This window comes from Pseudorca crassidens, chromosome 17, assembly GCF_039906515.1.
Source record: "Pseudorca crassidens isolate mPseCra1 chromosome 17, mPseCra1.hap1, whole genome shotgun sequence".
NCBI lineage: Eukaryota > Metazoa > Chordata > Mammalia > Artiodactyla > Delphinidae > Pseudorca > Pseudorca crassidens.
In genome coordinates, this window is record NC_090312.1 from 61,440,525 (window position 1) to 61,464,544 (window position 24,020).

The 24,020-nt window shown below is 43.3% G+C and overlaps 1 protein-coding gene across 4 annotated transcripts in view; it reads left to right on the top strand.

Moving 5' to 3' along the window:
- Positions 1-24,020, top strand: part of PAG1 (phosphoprotein membrane anchor with glycosphingolipid microdomains 1) — a 141,342-nt gene that overhangs the window by 22,564 nt on the left and 94,758 nt on the right. For 2 of the 4 annotated variants that reach the window (XM_067711987.1, XM_067711989.1), the window contains exon 2: positions 23,330-23,399. The exons of the other annotated variants lie outside the window; for them this stretch is intronic. The gene's annotated coding sequence lies outside the window, so the exon portion shown is untranslated. The remainder of the gene's footprint in view (positions 1-23,329; positions 23,400-24,020) is intronic. 4 annotated transcript variants of the gene reach the window in all.

The following is a 24,020-nucleotide window of genomic DNA, read 5'->3' on the forward strand; positions in this document are numbered from 1 at the left end:
TATTGTAATCGCCCCGTTAGTGGTCTCTCTTTCTCCCGCTGGACTGTAAGTCCCTTGAAGGCAGACCTCACAACATATTAATGTTTATTTCCCCAAGTGTCTAGTGTTGAATCTCTTCTATAGTAACCGATCAAACATTTGCTGAATTGATTCTGAAATGAAGATAAAAACAGGATGACAGGATGTTATAGAGACACTGCCTAAGTCAGAGAGTAAGGATCGAAACCTGCATTTTTAAAACAATTTGCACTTCATCTACATTTTATGACATTTTACACAATTTGCTATTCTTTTCTCACTTTCCCTTCAAAGCCTGTGAAATTGATAGAGCAAGCAGCATTTTCATTGTGGTGTTGAAAACGAAAATTTAAGCAGGTACATTACTTGCCTGCACTCATTAAAAAGGTAGGTGGGGCTTCCCTGGTGGCGCAGTGGTTGAGAGTCCCCCTGCCAATGCAGGGGACACGGGTTCGTGCCCCGGTCCGGGAAGATCCCACATGCCGCGGAGCGGCTGGACCCGTGAGCCATGGCCGCTGAGCCTGTGCATCTGGAGCCTGTGCTCCACAACGGGAGAGGCCACAACAGTGAGAGGCCCGCGTACCGCAAAAAAAAAAAAAAAAAAGCTAGGCGGTGTGAGGCAGAACTTCAGTGTAAGTTTCCTGACTGGAGGTCCAGAGCCCCATTTCAACCAATCCCGGAAACTCCCGACTGGAGAGGAAAATCACTATTATTCAGGACTTGAAATTTTCACACATACATAAATCTTAAGGCTGGACTGACTGGAAATTCTTTGAGGACATTTAGCATATTCTTCCACTTACCAACGTGTGATCTTGGACGAGTTACATATTCTATTTTGTTGTCCTTATCTAAATAACAGAATTTATCCTATACAGTGTTTTGAGAAATAAAAGAGCTACTACATAGAAAGCATAAGTATAGTACCTGGGACACAGTAAGAGCTCCATAAATGCTTAGCTGTGTTTATAATCCACTCCAAGGACATGTAGTAAGGTACTCACTGAATATTTGCGGAATGCTGTTGACTGATGGATAAAGCAGAGAAGGAGTTCCAGGAGTTACCTGGGAGACAGTTTAGAAAGATTGTGGGCTATATCGTCATGGTGTTCCTATATACCAGGGAGAATTAGACAGTTGTTTTAGATTGTTTTAAATAATATAAAAATATCATTTGCGTTAGCAATAGAAACCTACAAAGACTCAAGAAAGATCTTACCTTTAGGAAGAGAATTATAAAACTTTATTTGAAACACATAAAAGACCTAAGTAAATGGAAAGACATACAGTGTTCATAGATTGGGAAACTCAGTATAGGAAAGATGCGGTCCTTCCCCAGATGAACGTGTAAATGTAGTGCAATTTCAATCAATCTTCACAGGTTTTGTTGTTTGTTTTTGTTTGTTTGTTTTCAATGAGAGTATTGGGACAGGTCTCTCACGTTTCCGCATGTCTTGCAAGTAGAAGCACTATTTTTTCAAGGATGTTTGTGATGTAAATAGCCTTAGAAGACAGAGATAGTGTCTACATTCAGAGCAAAGGGTAGGTTTATTTACTGTCCAGTATAAAAATGTTTCCTTCTAGGGCAAGGCTCCATAATGTTCCCCAAACTCAGGGTTCTTTAGGTGTGATGCAAACCCACTATAAGCACAGCACCCACCTGAGCCCCTCTGTAGCACCCCTGGGACCTGAGCACCAAGCAGAAGTGACTAAACAGGAAACTTGTGCTGGTTGCTTGCCAGACTGCAAGTAATACAACCCTTTGTCTCTGACCCAAGAGTCTGCGTCTTCTTACAGCATCCATGATACGTGGCAGGCCAATTTGTTAGCTTACAAGTTGGATAAAATCTCAGAGCCTTCACAGTTCTTGACAGAGTTGTGATCAATCTCCACTTGTAAAATACTTTAGCACATTGAATTTCAAGAGGGAACAGTAAAAATTTGGTACAGTGATTTCCAAGAAAGCGAAAAACAAATAGACCAGGCTTCATTGCCAAGAAAGAAAGAGTTCATTACTGATTTAACTTTTTTCCCCTAAGGATGGTAAATAAACTTCTTCATTTTGTCCAAAGTCTTTATTTGGACATTTTTGATAATAACTTTCCCTTGCCCTTGTTAGAGCTTAGCATCTCTGGATCTTTCTGCTGGCATGTTAAGCTAGCTTTTTTTCTGAATGTGTGTGTAGTAGTTTGGTTTAAATGTTTGTTTGGCAAGCCAGATGTATTTGGCTTCTTTTTAAAGGCTTATAGCACTTTCCAACTATTTTTCCAGGTCTCCTTACCCAGTTTACTCTTATTACACCCAAAGATAACATAATCGTTTTGCTATTGACCCATAACAAGGATAAACACATTAGGGTTATATGCACTAGGGAAACAAACAGAGAGGTTAAAAAAAATCCCCAATTAATAATGATTATAGAATGTTAATTTTAGTTCTAAGAGCTCTTCTTTTGGAGAAAAATGGACTTTGGGTGATTTAAGATCATGAATGTAGCATTGATATCCAGTTGTAATTTTAGTGAGTCACTATTACAACACATGCCCTTGAGTTTAGTACATTTTTTTCAGAAATTGATGAATCACTGAGACTGTTTCAAATCCTTTTAGGAAGGAGTTGGCATGTAAATAATACATAATCAAAGACGTGCACCCAAATCTGAAGCCCTCTTAAGATAATAGATATTGAAGAGCTATTTTTGAAAAAACATGAGGTAATTAGGCAATGTTAAAATATCTTAAACTTAGAGTAAATGGGTAGTGCTGAAAAACCTTAAGGTTTTTTTTTTGTTTTTTTGTGGGTTTTTCTGGCCGCTCCACGTGGCTTGTGGGATCTTAATTCCCCGACCAGGGATTGAATCCGGGTCCACGGCAGTGAAAGCCCATATCCTAACCACTGGACTGCCAGGGAATTCCCAAGAACCTTAAGTTTTAAATCAGTTTTTCACTTAAGTTTTTCACTGATCCTTGATGTGTCTTGGGATGAGTCCAATGGCATTACAATGCCTCCCTTCCTATAACTGTCTAAAGTCTTAAAACCCTGGTGGGCAGCACACAGAATCTCCCTTCTGTGTCTTCAGCATCGCCGGCTGCCGGGCACATCCAAGTGACCGCCTGCAGTGCCGGGCTGCAGGCTGAGGGTTCTTTCTCACGCTGCCACACCTCAGCTCTATCAGGATATCTCACGTGTCCTTTTCACATAAAGGAAAAATAAGTCTCCACACCATCCTGTGTGTTCCTCTCCACTGATAAATTCTCTTGTGTGGAGATAGGTAGTGGCATGTACTGTTTGTTTCCTTAAGCAGATTGTACAGTGGGCTGTTTTGGACTAGCTTATTGAGTACAGAATGGACTCTTGTTTTTCTAGCAGTGGACTTGGTTGATCACAGAACACAATACATCTTTTCATGATTTTAATGCTTCTGTGAGTTATTTCATTTTTTTTGTGCTGCTTGTCACTTCACTGTTAGTTTGCTTTCTAGGATGCTTTCTTGCCAGATTGGCTATGAGTCAAGCTGGTGGATGAATCTTAATTTTTGCTAAATCGCCAGAATGGCTTGTTAATCCTTATTTTACATCTCACTGAGTACCGTACCATGCGTTTCCCTTCTGTTCACCCAAGGAAGGGAGAATGGCTATGTGAAGAAATAATGTGGTGAATTTAGAGTCTACCCTGAGGAGTTGCCATTTGCTTCTAATTGGCAAGTGGAACACAAAATCCAAACCCTGATTTTCCCACAATTGTTCCAAGTAAATGCCCAAGCCTCCTAACTCAGAGCTCCTCTTAGGTTGTTCTCAAGTGCCTTTATCTATTTGAAGGTTATTCTAATTTGTACATTTCTTGCTACTTACTATATCTTATGTAATTTGAACACTTTTTAAAACAAAATTTAAAGAGTAATCCTTCACATTGATCTGCAAAAAGGAATTTCTGTCGACAACAGACTTCATCTCAATGTGTTCTCAACAGACTCTTATTTACTTTTAGCTGTGCTTTTGCTACTCTGTCCATTTTATCTAAAAATAAAGGGCTGATTAAAGGAAAACAGATGTAATATTGGGATTCTGTCTGCCGTCCTGCAGCACGCATCTAGTTCTCTTAAATTCTATAAAGAGCTGATGTGAGAGAAAAGCTTTCAGATAATATAAGTATCATCACACGTAATATCCATGCAGCTAATTCTTACAGACAGCTTAGGAAAGAAAGAAGCCTTCAGATAATGACTGAAGTAGGAAAAAAACTAAAAAACCTCGGTATTATAGGTAACTAATTGCAAAACATTGCCCACAGAGAAAAAGTCCGTTTCTTTTTCTTAAACTATCCTCAAATACAAAGTTAACTAAAACCATTGGGTATTTTTTGAGAACAGTTAAAATATATTCTTTGTCAATTTGTTTTTTTTATGGGTTAAATGCCATGGCAAAACGTTAAAGTTTTCCTTAAATTATTTGATAAGTATTTGAAATTGATTTCCTGTAAACTTTGCAGCTACTTGATGTAGTGTCCTCAACACGATAAGTGCAGTTTCCTTGCTTGATAAGTTTTCTAATTTTAACCTCCAAATGGAAGGAAGGACTACTTATGCTTCTGGAAAGGTGGAGTAGACATACTTTTTCCCTGTTATCCTGACAAAGTATAACTAAAACCCCTAGACACTCTGTAAAACAAACGTAAGGAGACTGTGAAAGGTGGAGAAAAAGAACCTCAAGACCCAGGGAGTGACATGATGATTAGTTACATGGGTTTTCTTTTTGCCTCATATATTTGGCAAAATACATCAAATTTAGAGTCGGAGAAGCTGGCCATCAGGAAACAACAGGAACAGACAAAACAACAATGACAACAACCAAAGCCTGTCCTCTTTAGCCAAAAGACTAGAACAGGGACACCCTCGCAAGACAGAAAGCTTTTTGACACCAGCCGCTGTCCTCCAGCCAAACATCACAGAAAAAACTGTGGTCCCACCCTGTCAGCAAAGGCTGATTGGGAAGCCTGGACTTCTAGCCTTGCCAGGCTCTAAGGAAGCACCCAGCCCACTCGCCCCCGGGTAGTGTCATAGAAGGCTGAGAAGTAGGGAACCAAGACTTTGATTGCTGCTGGGTAGTAACAAAACCTGCCACCTCCACCCCTGTGTAAGTGGAAACCACACGAGGAGCCCGGATTTGCACACCTCCCAACCACTAGGGTGGTGTCAGTGGAGACCACATAGGAAGCAGTAACACTGTTCCTCCCAGACAGGAAGGCGTGGGGTAGGGACCTAGTGGAGAGCCAGAACTCCCCCTGCCCAGCATCCCTATCTGTCCCTCTCTCAGATGTCAGTGGAAGTATAGTGGGGAACCTAATTCTCCCCTGATGTGGCAATAATGACATAGTCTTTCCCTTCCCTTGCTGGAGTGGTATCAGAGGAAGGCAGCTAAAACAGAAAGTTTAAATAAAATCCAGAGTCTCATAACATAATACCCCAAATGTCCAGCTTTCAATAAAAAAAAATCACGTCATACCAAGAACCAGGAAGATTTCAAACTGAGCGAAAAAAAGACAATAGCAGCCAATACTGAGGTGACAGAGATGGTAGAATTAACTGACAAAGAATTTAAAGCAGCCGTCATAAACATGCTTCACTGAACAATTGTGAACAGGCTGGATACAAATGAGAAAACAGAAAGTCTCAGCTTTAGGCTGGAAAAATATAACAACCAAAACAAAACTCTCAATGGATGGCCCAAACAGCAGAATGGAGGGGACAGAGGAAGGAATCAGTGCCCTGGAAGGTAGAACAATGCAAATTACCCAAATCTGAACAGAGAGAGAAACAGACTGAAGAAAATATAAAGACAGAGTCTCAGGGACCTGTGGGACTATAACTAAAGATCTAACATTTGTGGCATGGAGTCCCAGGAGAAGGGGAAGAACAGGGAAGGGCTAAAAAAGTACTTGAAGAAATAAAGGCCGCAAACTTGCCAAATTTGGCAAAAAATATAAGTGTACAGTTACAGGAAGCTAAGTGTGGTAAGCTGAATAGTGGTCCCCTAAAGATATCCACATCATAATTCCAAGGACCTGTAAATCTGTCACTTTACACGGTCAAGGGATTTTGTAGAGGTGACTAATCTTAAGGATTGTGAGATGGAGAAAATCTCCTGGATTATCTGGGTGGGCCCAGTGTATTCATAAGAGTTCTTTTAAGAGGCTGGTAGGGACTTCCCTGGTGATGCAGTGGATAAGAATCTGCCTGCCAGTGCAGGGGACACAGGTTTGATCCCTGGTCTGGGAAGATCCCACATGCCGCGGAGCAACATGCGCCACAACTACTGAGCCTGCTCTCTAGAGCCTGGAGCCACAACTACTGAAGCCCACACGCCTAGAGCCCGTGCTCCGCAACAAGAGAAGCCACAGCAAGGAGAAGCCCACACACTGCAATGAAGAGTAGTCCCCACTCGCCACAACTGGAGAAAGCCCGTGCACAGCAACGAAGACCCAACACAGCCAAAAAAATAAATAAAATTAAAAAAAAAAAAGAGGCAGGTAGGAGGGCCAGGCAAAGAGATATAAGGATGGAAGCAGAAGGAGAAAATGTGACGCAGGGTCACAAGAATAGCTTTACAGACAGCCTCTAGAATCTGGAAGAGGCAAGAAAACCAATTCTCCCTTAGCACCATGAGAGGGAATGCAGTGGGTCTTCTGACTTACAGATCTGTGAGGTTATAAATCTGAGATATTTTAAACTACTGCCTTAGTCCATTTGAGCTGGTCTAGCAGAGTACCAGGGACAGTATGGCTTATAAACAACATAAATGGATTCTGACTTTTGACAAAGATGCAAAAGCAATGCAGTGAAGGAAAGTTAGCCTTTTCAGTAAATAGCACTGGAACAATTGGGCATCCATATGTTAAAAAGGAATGAATTGTGACCTGTCTCACATCTTCTACAAAAGTTAACTCAAAATGGATCATGGACTTAAATGTAAAATATCAAACTCTTGGGAAAAATATAGAAACAAATCTTTAAGATCTAGGTAAGAAGTTTTTAGACTTGACACCAAAAGCACAATCTATAAAAGGAAAATTTGATAAATTGGACATAACCAAAATTTAAAATTTTTCCTTGGCCAAAGACTCTGCTAAGAGGATGAAAAGGCAAGGTACTGAGTGGGAAAAAAAATATTTGCAAACTATGTGTGTAACAGAAGATTAATAAAACTCAACAATAAAAAGAAACAATACAATCATAAAATGGACAAAAGAAATAGACATTTCACGGAAGAGGGTACACAGATGGCAAATAAACACATGAAAAGATGTTCAACATCATTGGCCATTAGAAAAATGCAAATTAAAACAAAATCGAAATAGCTCTACACACTTATCAGAATGGCTAAAATATAAAACAGTGACAACACCAAATGCTGGTGAGGATGTGGGAAAACTGGATCACTCACATATTGCTGTAGAAATGTAAAATGTTGTAGCCAGTCTGGAAATGAGTTTGTCAGTTTCTTCAAAAGCTAAACATGGGCATTTATCACAAAGATATTAATAAGTATGTTCTCACAAAAATCTTTACACAGATATTTCTAGTAGGTTTATTTGTGACAGCCAAACTGGAAACAACTCAGATGCCTTTCAGCAGATGAATGGTTAAACAAATGTGGTATATCCATTACATGGAATACTACTCAGCAATAAAAAGGAACCAGCTACTGATACGTGCAACAACTTGGATGAATCTCCAGGGAATTATGCTAACTGAATAAGGGCAGTCATACCATACCGTATGGTACCATTTATGTAACATTCGTTAAAAATGACAAAATTATAGAAATAGAGACCAGATTAGTAGTTGACAGGGGTTAAGGATGTGGTAGGGGCAGGAGGGAAGTGGGTGTGGCTATAGAAGGGCAATATGTGTAATCCTGCCTGGTGGTGAAAACGTTTTGTATCTTCACTGTATAGTTGTCAATATCCTGTTGTAATATTGTGCTATAGTGTTTCCAGAAATTACCATTGCAGGGAACTGACGCGATACTTGGGGTCTCCCTGTATTATAAGCAACTGCATATGAATCTACAATTATCTAAAAATTAAAATTTAATTAAAAAATAAAGTGAAGAACTTTTAACATTTCTTGTAGATCATTTCAATTTGAAAACGTGATTCAGTGTCATACTGTACAGAGCTTTCCATGTCCAAATTCAGAAAGATGTTAGGATTAAATTGTCTCTTACGTTATTCTTTGTTTGGTGGGGGTTAGGAAGGAAGGCAAGGGATCCTGTTATATTGATCACATGTGTCAAAAAACATTTAATACTTGTGAAATCTTCAACAGCCTAATGAGGTCAGTGGCATTTTAAAGAAGAGGACACTATAACACAGAGAGCTGAAATAATTTGCCCTGATGAGTAGTGAGGGCAAATTACTGCATCTGAACTGGTTCCAAAGCCTGCATTCTTTCTTAATGACTAAACTCCTCTGCCTGTTCACATAGGCTGCTGATTTAGTCTCCAAGCATCTTTCTGGCACAAAGTGCTGACCTCAGGAAGTTGAAGCACTTTTCCAAGGCCACAAAGTAGTACATCTGAGACTGAAAATTCCAGGCCTTTGCCACCCAAATTCCATCTTACTCCCACCTCAGCAGAAGCCATATATCAAGTGGCCCTCAGACCTGATTCTCAAGCCTAATTTGTTGGCCCACTTAATGTTGGGAGGTAGAGTAGTATTTTTTAATTTATAGTAGTAGCATATGTTTAAACACTGTGAGATACCATGTGAAAATCCAGGTTTCTAGCTTCTCTTAAAAAAAAAGAAAAACAGAAAAAAATCTGCCAGCACTGGATTTCACATTCCCAATTTGCCCCAAAGGAGTTAGATATGTGTGCTTAGTGGTTGTCCATTTACATGAGGCGTGTTTGCCACAGTCCTCACCACTCTTTATTGTCTGCCAGATAACGCAGCCAACCATCTCCTGCCTTTTTATCATTGCATGACCCTGTTGTTTTCCTTAGAATAAAGAAAAGTAACATTTTTACCCACCTTTCTACTGCATCGTAGACCTTTTAGGAAGGCTTTGAGTTCTGCTGGCACACTACACTCATATATGGTCCCTGCCTGACCCTGGTCAGCACTTGCATTTATGACTCGCCCTTCGCGATAGAGCCAAAGCTGTCACTGCTGCTGGCACCATGTTCTCCTTCCCTTCCTCACCTGCCCACAGGGGCCTCATTCTTCGAAGTTTATGCAGCCTTTCCATCTCTCCAGTAAGAATCTATTGCTTCATTTTATTTTTTTTACATACAAGTCACATTTCTTTCTCATGGCTTTAATGTTCTAACTTTTATCTTAGCAATTTGTTTAGACGTATCTTCCCTAATTATGAATTATTTAAAGTTATATTTCAAAAAACTGCCATTATTAGAGGGTTTACAGTTGTTGAACTTAAGACTCCCATAGAATTGGAGGAGCTGAAATCATTAGTCCATCTAGGAAGACTGTTCACTGAAATGAAATAGGCATACACGAAATAGAACGTCTTCTTTGGTGTTTCTTAAATTAGTAATAATGAGTCTTGTGCAGTTTCTTCATTGCTAACAGTTACTTTAACATTCCTTGATAAAGACTTTCTGGTAGTTCTCTCAGAGTTTCAGTGAGGTGCTTATAAATTGATTTAATTTCATGACGTAATATGCATAATAAGCGATAATATTTCTTCTGCATCTGGCTTTCTAACAAAGTATTCAAGGTGTTTTCAGTTTTACAACTCAAAGGCCCCGTCTCTCTCCGAAGGAGCCCAATTCTGAGTACCTCCACTGATCCTCAGATACTCAATCTGAAATAGTTGACCTAGTAGGAAATGGAAGTAAAGAAGGGGAATTTAACCACGAGGGAAGGAGTAATGTTATTCCTATTGGCATACGTTGTAGTACTTAACACATTTTCGTTACAGAACAGACATTCAGAAGGAACTGATAATATTCCATATCGAACTCCTAAGTAATTCAGTATTGTCTGAGGATAATGGTATTTCAGGCTCTATTACGATTAGAAGTTGGTTTGTGTTTTGTTTTGTTTTTTTTTTTACTGACCAAACTGTAGATGACAAGAGGCTGCCTTGTTTGTACACATTGTGTTAGGATTGAGGGATGATGGAAAATTCCATGAAGATGACAACCTTTCAGGCTGGGTGTGTGACTAGTGCTGTCGGAAGATGGGGATGGGCTGGGGGGATTCCAGGAATGGAAAGGCTGCTTGGGATCTAATCCGTGGACTCTTTTCACCCAGCTTGCCGCCAATCCATGTTATGTTTATTTGAAGGGAAAGGTCTGAGAAGGCTGAGACCTGGCTAGGGTTTCACCAGATCCGGACATCAGCGACTTTTAACTTATAATGCCGCTGTGGGTGAAACTTGAGCATTTGTAGGAGAGAAGGAAGGTGATGGAGAAGTGAGTGAAAGGGTGCTGAATAAAGCTTGAGAGGTTAAAAGCCAGACTATTTGTTGTTGTGTGTCTGCCTCCCTGCCCCTCCCCCTACCAACTCTATGACCTTGAGCAAATAATTAACCTATACTCTATACTTCAGTTTCTGCATCAGTAAAATGGGGATAATAATCATATTTCCCTCATAGGGTTGTTGTCACATGAAAAGTGCATAGAACAGCGCCTGGTGTATGCTGTCAGCCCGCTGTCAGTGTTTCTGTTATAGGAGGGAAGGTTTACAGGGCCGGAAGACAGACTTGCTCTTTCCTGCACCAAACAGTCAATGTTTCCTTTCATAAATAGCAACATCTCTGCACTGTACAATTTTTTTCCCTTCTTTGTCAATTGCTCTGATTATTCTGTACCTACAAGATCATCTGAAACAACCTGTCTTTTAATGTAATGAGTCAGGAGCCTGCGAAGTAACTTAGATAAAATAAGCAAGGATAAAGAATGGCAAGTCAAAGCTCCACATGCTTTTGGGACACTTATCAATGTGTGTTTTCAGACATCTCTTTGGAGAATCTATTTCCAGCCTTAGATGTTTTTGTAGGCTTAGTCTTTGCACTAAACCCAGATATCTTCTCATTTCCAAACTATGTTCATTCATGACATAAAATGTTAGGGAGATCTTCGGCCCTGTTGGAAAAGGCCTTAATTCTTATCTCCACTTTCCAAAGGACTAGAGAAGAAAAACCTTCATATTCCAGTGGAATTAATTGTCTTCAATTTTTTTCAAGATATTAGTGTTTTTGGTTTTTTTATTATTTTGTGTGTGTGTGTGTGGTACGCGGGCCTCTCACTGTTGTGGCCTCTCCCGTTGCGGAGCACAGGCTCCAGACGCACAGGCTCGGCGGCCATGGCTCACAGGCCCAGCCGCTCCGCGGCATGTGGGATCTTCCTGGACCGGGGCACGAACCCGTGTCCCCTGTATCGGCAGGCGAACTCTCAACCACTGTGCCACCAGGGAAGCCCCAAGATATTTGTTTTTAAAGTATCTTTAAAAGTATTACTTTTAAAGTAATAGATTTAAATGTTTTTGCAGTTGATTTTATTAAAAAGACTAAAAATTTGTCACCTTATCTCAAGAAACAAGTGCATGAGAAATAACATGCAACTGAGTGCATAATTCGAACCCAGAAACGCTGGCATTGAAAGAACTAAAATAGCAGACACTTCTGTATTTTTTCTCCTTCTTTGTGTCAAGAGGTTTGCTGAGTACTTTTATAACAATGATCCTATAAGGAAAACTGTTACTGAGTTCAGGGGTTTTCATTAATCCAATTTCATTCACTGGGCTTGTGGGCCAGACAGTAGTAGACATGATTATCACCAGTTGAACAAGGGGGGAGTCCTGTCTTCAAGGAGCTTCTCTTCTAGCCCCCAGTATGGCTCCTTTGAGTGGACTTAGGGATGGAGGAGAAGGAGCAGAGTGAATTGTGGGAAGAGGCATTCATGTTGCCATGGAGACATTTGGGACTAAGAAGCGGGCATAGGAGTGAAGGAGGTTGAAAGGCTTTTGAGATGGTGGGGAAGGGTGATGTGAGCTTCAACTGCCCTTTATTCTCCAATATCTTCTCTCTTTCCCATTCCTTCAGCAGCTGCAGACTTTCTCTCTGAAGTGGGGGACTACGGAGAGCAGGTTAGGAAGTCACAAGGAGTAAAACTGAGGATGTTTCTTTCCCCTGCCTCTTGCCTCTTCCGCCCCTTCACTCTTTTTTTTTTTTTTTTTTTTTTTTAATTGGTACGCGGGCCTCTCACTGTTGTGGCCTCTCCCATTGCAGAGCACAGGGTCCGGACGCGTAGGCTCAGCGGCCATGGCTCACGGGCCCGGCCGCTCCGCGGCATGTGGGACCCAGACCGGGGCACGAACCCGTGTCCCCTGCATCGGCAGGCGGACTCTCAACCACTGCGCCACCAGGGAAGCCCTCCCCTTCACTCTTGATCCCACCTTGTCATATAGACCTGACTTTCCCACTGGGTTGCAGAGCAGAAGCCAGGGAGGGGAGTCCAGACGTCCCAGAAGAAAATGAAGCAACTTTGTTTCCTTCATCTCTTCTGGGCTCCCTTACTACTTCATTTCTTTCCAGGTCCTGCGGAGATGGGAGCGCCAAATGCAGAAGGCATAGGAACGCCTCCTCTGCCCTTTTTAGCACCCCCCCCCGCTGCCTCCCTGCCTCACTTCCAGAGTTACCCACCCCCCGACATGCACACTCACACTGTAGTTCCGTGCTGAGGTGTGCATTTGTGTGTAGCATGGAAATAATTAGGGCTCCAATAGAAAGGAGTTGGAGAAGCTGTAGCTGGATGTTGTGAGCAATAGAAGGCCTTAAAACTGTTAGGGGGCTTCCCTGGTGGGGCAGTGGTTGAGAGTCCGCCCGCCAATGCAGGGGACACAGGTTCGTGCCCCGGTCCGGGAAGATCCCACATGCCGCGGAGCGGCTGGGCCCGTGAGCCATGGCCGCTGAGCCTGCGCGTCCGGAGCCTGTGCTCCGCAGCGGGAGAGGCCACAACAGTGAGAGGCCCGCGTACCACAAACAAACAAACAAACGAAAAACAAAACAAAACAAAACTGTTAGGGAGAAGATCAGAAGATTCAACCATTGGCCTAAAATGTTCTGGAGTCCAGAGAACTTGTTCTAAATTTTAGTACACAAAAATTAAGCAGAAGATTCCAACTGACTAGGTCAGAAAGACTGCATAAGCCTTAAAAAGTGAATTCTAGTTGGGCAGATGGGAAGGCGGGGGTTGGGGGGAGCATGTTCCCAGCAGAGGTAGCAGCTTTATCCAGGTAATAGCGTTACCCAGAGCAAGAAACTCAGGTGAGTACCAGAAATGAGTGAGCCAGAGGGTCTCAAAGCCCTCTCAGGAGGTCAGCGATTTGGTAAAGAGATGGGTAAAACTATATCCCTTTCCTCTTAATCTACTTTAAGAACAACAGTGCCAGGCAATGATCAAAACCAGCTGGTGTTTGGATGCAGTACCTGGGAGACAACAGGGAGTGGTAAGGACTGTGGCAAACAGGGAGCACATGCCTCATCTAAAGGGCAGCAGTTACATAGTTTCACTCAGTTGCAGTTTTGGGGAGAATTTGTGAATAGGAGTCCAATGGTGATTGATTTTATATTCCGCTTAATATATGCTAGGCCCTGTTCTAAGTGCTTAATATACTGTCTTAACACCTCCCCAAAGATGCAGTGAAGGTTTCCTGAAACCTGTTACCTCAGCCAGTTCAGGATAGACTTCCTGGGATGTGAGCATCAGCAGTATCTTCTCTTTGTACTTTTTTTCCTTCATCTTAACTGGTATTTTCTGGGGTACTTTGTACCCCAAATGACAGAATGATGTTCTCTTATGAAGAATGTTGCCTTGAGAGAGAGGAGAATGCTTCCAAGATAGGCCTGTGTCCTTCTGGCTGTTTTTGTTTTTTTTTTCTTTAACATCTTTATTGGGGTATAATTGCTTTACAATGGTGTGTTAGTTTCTGCTTTATAACAAAGTGAATCAGTTATACATATACATATGATCCCATATCTCTTCCCTCTTGCGTCTCCCTCCCTCCCACCCTCCCTCCAGGCGGTCACAAAGCACCGAGCTGATCTCCCTGTGCTATGCGGCTGCTTCCCACTAGCTATCTATTTTACGTTTGGTAGTGTATATATGGCCATGCCTCTGGCACTCCCTCTCAAGGTTTATTTAGGAAGTGCTACCCATAACAGAGTCAGTCCGTTCTGGTCTCCAACTAATCTAACTGTTTTGCTTTCAGCAGAATGTTCACATTCTCTCCACACCTTAACTCCAAACTTTGAATTCTGATTCAGTTAATCTTTCGTGTTTTTATAACATGCCTTCCTCAATGAAGTGCTTTTCTTTTATATCCAACGCATTCTTTTCTGGTCTCTAAATGTGTAGAAAAGAACTTAGATTTGGGGAAAAGTACAGGCAACCTTTTCAATACGTGGAGAAATTAATATTTTTTTCCAGAAAAGTCACCGTATGTTGGGAGGGTGCCAGTTGGTATTCAGATGTGAGTCAAGACAGATGCCACATACAGATCTGACGAAAGTGCATGTCAGTCCTTTTTTAGCCTTTTGGAAAATATTAGTGGCCCAGAAGGGATGGGATTTAAATATTATTGAATATTCTTCACTAACTACTTTTTGTGGCTGGATTCCAGAGGGAAAACTCATAGCAAAATTCTCCTACATAGAAATGAATGGCTCCTAATCTGATATTGGAAGGATGAAATACAGCTGGATAGAGAAGTTGTGGAGGGAACTGGTTTAAAAGGTGCAGCAGATCAAGAGCAACTCACAGATTTTACAAGTTTTCAAATGGTTCTGGCTTTGGTTTGCTTTTCTTGGAATGCATATCCTTGAGGGTTTGAATAATATTCATTTGGTTGGACTCCAGAACTCCAAGGCAGAGCCATGTGTCAGCCAGGACTTAGGAGCCGTGAATGAAGTAGGGACCAGAGGTCGAAGGTGAATGGCAGCCTGGGCTGCATCACTCACTGGACCTGAAAGGTACCACAAATGTGGGATCCAGATCTCGACCAAGAAGCGTGGTCGCCAGTTCCACACACCATCATGATGTGGGCAGCGTGTAGCGAGTAAGCCCATGACTGTAAGATGGTTTTCTTGATTTCTGTTTCCAGCATCTCTGAGCGTATTCAAAATGTTGAAACATTAAAGGACTCGGTGGCAAACAAAAACAAGCAATGTTCTTGGCAAGCTGTAGAGCCACAGAAAAGTTACGTAAAGAGGAAGAGTCCTGAAAGGAGCAAGAGAGGTCGGAAGGCACGAGCCCTCGCTCTGTAACTGCGGAAACATCCCTCAGCCTTTCCTCGTCTGTAAAAGGAAGCCGTTGAACTAGATGGTTCTCTAGCCTCTGCTTCTCAGACGTGAATGTGCATGCAGATTGCCGGGGCATCCTGTGAAGTTTCACCTTCTGATTTACTAGGTCTGGGGTGGGGCCCGAGGTTTGCCTTTCAGATGAGCTTCCGGGCGCAGCTTCTGCTGTGGCTGCTGTTTGGCCACAGACCACATGGTGTTCAGCTCGCTCTGCATGATCCCTCAGCCCAGGCTTCCATGAGCTCTGCACGTCTGCGAGCGTGTGATCTTCTGACATTTAGAAAGACAGGAAGGTTTCAGGAAACATGCCTACTGTGGTATTAACTGTTCTCATTCTTCATAATCAGCTTCATCAAAAACCCTTTAAGTGCCTAATTATTCATGACAGTTTCACATGCTTTACAAAAAGAACCAACTTGATTTGGCCCCTGCCTTATCGGACTTGACAACCTAAGACAGCTGGAGAAATATGCAGAGAGACAGTAATATTGAGGCAGTAGTAAATCTGGAGTGATAAATATTCATCTGTATATAAAACATATTAAAATAAAAAGGTTAGGTAGCATGGGCCTTAGGATGTTTATTTTCTTAAAGCTTTTGTTCCTTTTTAAAATCTGGGAAACTAAAAAGTTTGCCGTGTAATTTTTACTGAAAGCCAAGGAGTTTCTGTTTCTGTTTTACAGATGGGGACTGGAGAAGGGGAGGGTCTGTTTCTGAGGCTTCTTTTGTTGTTATTGTTGTTGTTTTATTTTGGCTTCACTAACGTCAAAAGAAATATTTTATGAACCCCACATGCCTAACCCTGATTACCATGTGCATGTGTCTTGGCCTGATTTGGGGTTGCTTAGCGCTGAGTGTGTGGACACAGGTTCATTAACCTCAGCTCTTTCTACCCAAGGGTCTTGAGCCCGTCACGTCATCTTAACACCATCCTTGGGAAGCAGAGGAGGCAGGGCCAGACATTGTTATCCCTGAATCGTGGATAAGGTTAAGTGATACAGGGAAGGAAGATGGTGTTTCCAGAGTCTCATGGTAATTAACTCACATAGGAAGGTTCGGACTCCATTCCATTTCTTCTGTACACTTGCTAAACTCACCCGAGGTCTCAGCTGCCTTGGTGGAGGAAGCGATCCGACAAGTGGCCATTGCCAGCACTTTCTCCTGACGGCAGAACAAATTCTGTTCCCGGTGGGCCACCCACCCATTGGAGATTGCATTCAGCTCCCCACGGTGATAAGCAGGTTTGTCATAACATCACAGTTTAGCAGAGTGATCCCAGATTGACTCTGTTCATTGATTTCTTCTAGCTGAGAAACAGCTGAAAGAATTATCACACAGCTGGAAAATTACCACATCTAACCAAGGATGTCTGTGTCAAATATTTAGCAATAGTGGGATTAGAGACCATTGGTTTATAGTTTCTTGACTCGACTAATATAATACTTAGTAGTGACTTTGTATATGCTTAGGGATGCAGAGGTGCAAAGAAACTATATCTGGCCACATTCTTAGGTGACAGCTACGTGTTATCCAAAATGATATGAGTGAGGCGTCGCTTTGGAGTCAGGTACCCTTGAGTTTGAAACTTGGCTCCGCCACTCACTGGCTGTGTCCCTTAACCTTGCCAAGCCTCCGTTTCCCCACCTGTAGAACGAGCATGACAATAGTACAGATCCCACGGAAGTCCCACAAGCACCCCTTGAGATGAGGATGTATGGAATGTGCAGCATGGGGCCTGCAAATAGTAAGACTTTTAACTAGTAATTTTTAGTAGTCGTAAAACTATTACAAGTGACAACATGTAAAATCATTTGGGTCTGGAAATTTCGAGAAGAGCAAAAGATTCTAAATTCAGTATTTTCATATTATTTCATGAGTGAGTATTTGTGTGGGAGTTTGTATCTAGGTTAATGAAAATGTCACACTCTGTTTATTAGGAATAAAGCTGTTATTAAAACAAAGCCTGCATTAATTAGGCTCAACTTCATCTTGCATTCTGTAATGTCATATACAGCTGCTGTTTCCCTTGTTTTGTAAAATTAACTGTAGAGAGGGAAGGCAGTCTTCTCCTATTAAAGAAGACATAAAACCCTGAGTAATTACCAGAGCAGGAAGCTAAACCTTTAAGAAGCTACAATGGCAATATATAGTATTTGCATTAGTGCCTAGTAATAGATCTCTGTGGGTACAGGGAACTGTGCAGGTCAGGTCGAGGGCACTGAGTAATCTGGTTGCCCCCTCAAAGGCAAGTGAGAGCAGAGGGGACAGGGTATCCGGAACTTGGTCTCAGGAAGTGAGGGGGAGGCCATTCGCTACAGGCAGGGTGGGAATGTGGGCGAGGCGCTCGAAGGGGCCCCATCGGTAAATGGAATCCAAAGACTGCCAACTACATATTGTAAGGCTGCAAGGCAGGACTCAGCGAGAGCAGGAGGCAGCTGAATGGAAACCCAAGAAGCCAAAATGAGCCGTTTAAAGTGGAGGACGGGAAGCAGAGCCCCAGGGAAGTCCCTAACCTCAGAAACCTGTTCAATAACACCTTTTTATAGAGTGCCTGTGGCTTCTGGGCAAGTGGAGGTTGACCCAGTGTGGCTCAAACGGAAGCCAGTTCTTCCCCAAATTTAGTGTGCACATGGGTCACCTGTTACAATGTAAACTCTGATTCAGTAGGTCTGAGAATCTGCGTTTCACGCAAGTCCTCAGGTGTTGCTGATACTGCTGGTCCGGGGACGACACTTCGAGTAGCAAAGGGTTTAACCCACTCCCTCTCCAAGTACCCCATTCTTTGGTCACCACCTCTTTCTATTCCACCCTCCCCTGTACCTTAACTCCAGCCATTCATTTTTTTTTTTTTAATTTTATGTATTTATTTATGTTTGGCTGCGTTGGGTCTCCGTTGCTACGCGCTGGCTTTCTCTAGTTGCGGCGAGCGGGGGCTACTCTTCGCTGCGGTGCGTGGTCTCCTCATTGCGGTGGTTTCTCTTATTGCGGAGCAGGGGATCTAGGCGCGCCTGTTTCAGTAGTTGTGTCGGGCGGGCTTCAGTAGTTGTGGCTCGCGGGCTCTAGAGTGCAGGCTCAGTAGCTGTGGCACCCGGGCTTAGCTGCTCCGCGGCATGTGGGATCTTCCCGGACCAGGGCTCGAACCCGTGACCCCTGCATTGGTGGGCGGATTCTTAACCACTGTGCCACCAGGGAAGTCCCAACTCCAGCCATTCTTGCACTTCACCAGCACCTTCAATCCATTGATCCTGCTAATTTCCACCATCTGTCACTCCCTCCGCTTCTCCTTTCCCAGTTACTCAGCTTAGATCCCATGATCTCTCTTTGTAACACTCCTTTGCACACACCTTCAGGTTCTTTGCTACTTTCTCTCTTTCCTTGTTATACTCACGGGCATAACTCATCACTCTACACCCCCCCATCCCCATGTCTTCAGCTGTGCTGTGCTGTGGCTGAAGGAACATACACCGCTGAGCTAGTAGGTCTCAATTTCATCTACGTGGGCCCCTCAGGCTGCTCCTTCCTTGTCCATTTACTCTTTTCCTCTCATGAAGGACTTCTTCCTCCTCCCTGCTCTCCTATCAAACCTCCACTACCTCCTTCCCCACCCTGAATCTCCACTAATAACTTTGCTTCCACGTTTCTTCTTTGCATCATGACTTAGAAAAGAACTTTCTCCTGTTTCTCCTACTGGATTTACATTGTCTGTGTGTGGGCCCACGGCCCGGGCCTTCCCTGCAGCGGCCACGGGAGCACTGGACCCTCACGACGGCTGACAGGCGCCTGTCCAGCCCCTCCCTCTTCCTCTGGCGCCCCTGGGTGGGCAGCCCCCCGTGGAGAGGCCAGGGGAGGGGCCCCGGTCAGCTGCGGCTTAAGATCAAGGTTCGAGGGAGCCCAGATGGTCACATGGGGGCCTGGGGTGACCAGCCCCTGTCTGACTTGCCTTCCCACCACTCTCCAAGGGGTGCCAATGCCGACATTTGGCGTCTTGGTAGCCCCACCAAACCTCACTTGCCCCTCCCACCTCCCCTCCCAGCCCCTCCCATCTCCCCTCCAGGCCCCTCCTACCTCCCCTCCCGGCCCCTCCCATCACCCCTCCCGGCCCCTCCCACCTCCCCACCCAGCCCCACCACTTTGAGGTCTCTGCTCAACCGTATTTTACCCCCGAGGTCTTTCCCAACTCCCTGCTTAAAGTAGTGCCTACCCCAGGGCAGTACCCAGCCCCAAACTGGCTTCAGTTTTCTTCAGTGATTATTATAACTGTTTTGCCAGATGGCTGGATTGTCTCCCACCTGCACCAGAAAGCACCAGAGGACTGGGAATTGTGTGTGTCTCTGTCAGTATTGAAACACCACCTAGAATAGTGGCCGGCACATGAAGACTCCCCTTAAATAAAATATTTGAACAGATATTGGAGTGGAAGATGTGATTAAATTAGAACAGAATCAGAAAAAGCCAATTAGTAAAAACTACATACCAACACATGTATTCATAAAGCCACGCTGGTCCATTTGAATGGACACAGCTACCTGTTTTGGGATCCTTTTGGACCTGGCTGTGCTGAATGTAATAGAAATCGTTGATCCTGTCAGGCCCTTGGGGGATCAGGAGGGAAAATGACTAACACCAAATTCTGTCCAGGAATTCCTGTCCCTTTTTTCCCTCTTTAATTGCTCTCAGGGAGGTCAGTAGTTAAGTCAGGATTTAACCCACCTGCTCTGGGCTTCTTCAGTGCTTGTTATCTTCATGTGGGACACGGACACAGAGCTGTAACCTGTTAGCACTTAACAACAACTCCTCAGGCCAAATGCCTACTTCCCTGGGAGTTTAGGAAAGGTGCTATTTTGACCACGCATGTGACTCCATTTTGGTCTACACTTATGGACAACCACATGGCTTTCGGTTGGTAGAAGAAATAGCCTATGAACTCACAAATGGAGGTACCACCTTAAGAATGAATAGTGCTGCTGTTCCCGAGGTTGGGAAGTTAGGCGGTCGGTCCACTGAAAGTGAAAGGAAAGCATCTCAGTGTCTGTGTAAAGTTCTAGAAATGTTTTTATTTAATTCTGAAAAGTTCTGCTTTTAATAACATCGTCAGCATAAATCATTGCCTCACAGGGTTTTAAGCAAGCTCTGATTTAGGAAGAGAAAGCACAGGGTGTTCTTTGAGTATTAAATAAGATGACTAGGGCTTCCCTGGTGGCGCAGTGGTTAAGAATCCGCCTGCCATTGCAGGGGACATGGGTTCAATCCATGGTCCGGGAAGATCCCATATGCTGCAGAGCAACTAAGCCCATGCGCCTCAACTACTGAACCTGCTCTCTAGAGCCCATGAGCCACAACTACTGAAGCCAGGGCACCTAGAGCCCGTGCTCCGCAACAAGAAGCCACTGAAATGAGAAGCCTGCGCACCGCGACAAAGAGTAGCCCCCGCTCTTCACAACTAGAGAAAGCCCACGCGCAGCAAGGAAGACCCAGCGCAGCCAAAAATAAATAAATAAAAATTTAAAAAAAAATGATGACTAACCCCACACAAAGCCAAGAATACAGCAGGTGCGTAATACATGCGCTTTCCTCCCTCTCTCCTCCCCTCTCTGCGCTGTTTGCGATGGTCCCCACCCAAACTGTTGTTTCTGTATAATGTGGAAGTTAGGATATAAATATTACTATGTTTTAATAAGTCATCATTTATTTAAGACCAGTGATTCTCAACTGGGGAATGATTTGGCCCTTCATGGGACATTTGTCAAAGTCTGGAGACATTTTTGATTATCACAATCACAGAGCGGAGGAATGCTAACTCCTCAAAACAAAGAACTATACAGCCCCAGATGCCAGCGATCTGTACTTTACACTGGTGTTTACAGTTTGTTTCTCCACTGGACTCTAAATAAAAGAAGATTGAGAAGGATGTGACAGGCTGAGGACCCAGCTTGGGAGAAGTTTGTGGACCCACCTATGGTAGAAGCACACTATGGATGGTTTCCAACTTACAAACAAGTGCTTTATTAGATACTCATTTCTATGTTAGTTGTTTAGCCTCTTAAAAAACAAAACAGGGCTTCCCTGGTGACGCAGTGGTTGAGAGTCCGCCTGCCGATGCAGGGGACACAGGTTCGTGCCCCGGTCCGGGAAGATCCCACACGCCACGGAGCGGCTGGGCCCGTGAGTCATGGCTGCTGAGCCTGTGCGTCTGGAGCCTGTGCTCCGCAACAGGAGAGGCCACAACAGTGAGAGGCCCGCGTACTGCAAAAAAAAAAAACCCAAAAAACAAAAAAAACAATGTGGCAGAGGCATGGAGAAGTCCAGATGGGAGGCGAAGATGATGAGACATGACTCTGGCAGACTGGCAGACACCAGGGTGGGAGCTGGTCAAACCACGCCAAGTGGCTTGAGTTTTATCCCAAGAGCTGCAGAGAGCTGTACGTACGGGCCCTCATGCTCTTTTCTGTACACTATTCACAGCCTGTACATATTTTTATTATTACTTGTGTCTCTCTGTATCATATGTATTGATAACTTGGTTTCCTGAACTGGGCCTCTTCATCTTGCTTTTGTATAACACAGAGGTTTTTCAGCAAGTATTTATCTCAAAATAGTTATTTCTCCACTTTGGAACAGGTAGTTTTCCCAAACACTTGTTTCAGTTGCAGTCGTTTAGAGCTTGAAATGCATTGTCCCGTTTTCATAAACAATGGGTTTTCAGGCTGGTGTGGAAACCTTCCAGAACCCACAGTGCTCCTGAGATGTCATGCTTAGTAGCTCAGAACGGAGGATTCCCACAAAAGGGCAAAGAGGAGAGAATTTCCATTGCCTTTCTTCATTGAAAGAGGACTCTTGGCAAATGTGATCTTAACCCTTTTCCTCCCAACCTGATGTGTAACTCTCCCTCACCTTCTACTGCACGTTTCTCTTGCAGCTTCTAGCCAGGAGGCACTAAGACCACGTGGTCAGGGCCCCCATGAGGTGGGTTGGGGGCTAGGGAGCTCTTGTCTTACTGGCCTCTGGAGAGTCTGACATGGCAGGTCATGGAGGGACCACCACCTTGCTTGTTGTCAACTTACTATTTCCCTTTGGTCTTTCTAGGATTGCTTTGCATTTCATTTCTTTCTAAGAAATAGCTCTTTCTTTTCTCTTTTAAGCACTTACCAAAAAGAAAAAAATTTGCATTGGTTTACCTCAGTGGATATGTTTTCTGAGAACTTTCAGTCTAGTTGTTGGGTCATTCTTTCACTCCCAATGCTTTTTACTTCCACTTAGGATACTTTAAGATGACTTCTTAGATCCTACAGTCTACAAAAACAGAATAGTCCATCTGAGGTTACATTTCTCAAACTTGAATCACACTTCCTCTTGGAGGAAGTGATCTTTGTAAGTGATATAGTTTTATCTTAACCGTAGGATACCATGCTAACAAAAAATATAGCATGTTTCAAGATGAAGACATAAAGTAATGTGGCAAAATCTATTATAAGAATTATCAAAGAATTCTTTGCAATTTTGTTCCAGCCATCTTTGTTCTGATAAGGCTGTCATCTTCTTAAGGCATGCAACCGTTTTTGTTTTTGTTTTGATCTGTAAGTACCTCGCATACTGGCAGAGTCCATGTTTGTGGTGTGTGGTGCTAGCCCATAGTTACCGTCAGTGTCTGTGAGAAGAGGTGGAATGAAGCAATGAGTAAAAAACAAAGCATGGGCATAATTATTAATCACCGAGAGCACACGTGATTAATGCCATCATTTTTACTTTCCTATCGATAAAAGATTTGCAATAATATATAGGTCTGTGGATATTGGAAGAGCAAGTTTTAACCTTTGTTTTTCCACATTATTTTTTATCGTACTAAAGGTTAATTAAATAATTATTTCTCAGTTTCTTTATTGCTCAGAACTTTTATAAGTAAATGAAAAGATCATCATTTTACCCTCAGTGACTGCAGTTTTAATCCAGCTCAGAGTTGTGAAATTGTTTCCTCTTGTGTTTCCTTTCCAGAAAGCACGAGGTCATTCTCTTGTTTCAGCCAGTGAGTGCAACTTCAGAGCTGGGAGAGAGTGATTGCAAGGTATTCAGTTATCTGGTTTATTCTACATTGTCCATCCATGCTTGCTTTCAGTTTAACTTTCTACAGGCATCAAGGGTATATCTGGGGACTCTGACCTGTGGGACTGCAGACACACAGCTTTGGAGCTGAAAAATCTCAAGGGTATTAGCTAATCCAGTTTTGAATTTAGCACCATGGGGCTTCTGCCATAGGCACCGAGATGCCACTGGCCATGCTTCCTACAAGATGGTGTTTCCCTAGGGTCAGTAACGGGCGGTGAGTCTGGCTCTGCCTTGTAATGCCTATGTGAAGTTAGGCAAAATGCCTGCCCTCCCTCAAGCTCTTTCCTCATCTTCGAAATGGAGACTCTAATGGGGTAGCCTGATGGGTTTCCAATTCCAAACAGTGCTCACGTCACTGCCACCACCACCAAAAAATATATGAGGCTGCATTCTACCATTATTGTTATGAGTGGTATTAGTAATCTCATTTAGTGCTGACAATAAAGTTATATAAAAATTCTTTAATGACTTTAGGTCATCTTTGAACAGAGCCGAAGCCAGAAAACAAAATCAGCCAACCTAAACAAGTGACAAATTAACACAAAGACATTCTTTATTTGATGTTAGCAGTTAATTTGCT